The sequence below is a fragment of the Canis lupus genome, chromosome X (genome assembly GCF_011100685.1).
Source record: "Canis lupus familiaris isolate Mischka breed German Shepherd chromosome X, alternate assembly UU_Cfam_GSD_1.0, whole genome shotgun sequence".
NCBI classification, from domain to species: Eukaryota; Metazoa; Chordata; class Mammalia; order Carnivora; family Canidae; genus Canis; species Canis lupus.
The window spans coordinates 87,135,982-87,136,886 of record NC_049260.1 but is presented as its reverse complement, the minus strand read 5'-3'; positions in this window follow the sequence as shown (position 1 = coordinate 87,136,886).

Below are 905 nucleotides of genomic sequence, written 5' to 3'. Positions count from 1 at the left end.
CTAGGTTTCAACTTATTTAAAAACTTAGGTCCATACAAACACCTACCACATAAATAAAGCTTGTAAGCAACCAAGTTGTACTTTAATACATGAATGAATAAACTGTGTTATATCTATATAAGAAATACTATTCAACAATAAAAAGAAATGAGCCATGAAGCCACACAAAAACGCCTAGGTGGCTCAGTGGCTCAGGGTGTGATCCTGGGGTCCGGGGATCGAGTCCCACACCAGGCGAAACACAGGGAGCCTACATCTTCCTCTGCCTTTCTCTGCCTCTCTCTGTGTGTCTCTCATGAATAAATGAATAAAATATTAAATAAAACATGGATGAATCTTAAGTGCACATTACTAAGTAAAAGAAGCCACTCTAAAAGGCAACATACTGTATTATACCATTTATATTACATTCTAAATAAAAGCAAGATTCTAGAGATAGTAAATAGATCAGTGGTTGCCATGGGTTTTCTGTGGGGAGGATTAAATCAATGAATCCTATGGAGAGCCATAAAAAAACTAATTCAGTTAAGTGACTGAGGTTGACATCAGAATTATAAGTTATATTGTAATATGTATTCTTGATATTCTTGATATGATATGATGAGAATGGCGTTTTAGTTCTTGTGGCCTTCCTCCCTCACATCCATAATTCCAATTTAATCATGAGAGAAACACCAGACACAGCCCAGTGGAGGGGCATTCTACAAAATCCTTGATAAATACTCCTGAATACTATCAAGGCTATCAAAACCAAGAAAAGTTTAAGACACTATCACAACCAAGAGGGGCCTAAAGAGACATGAAAACTAAGTATAATATGGTGCTCTGGATGTGATCCTGAAATACAGAAATAATGCTAAATAAAAATTAAGGAAACATAAATAAAGTATTCATTTCTATTAATA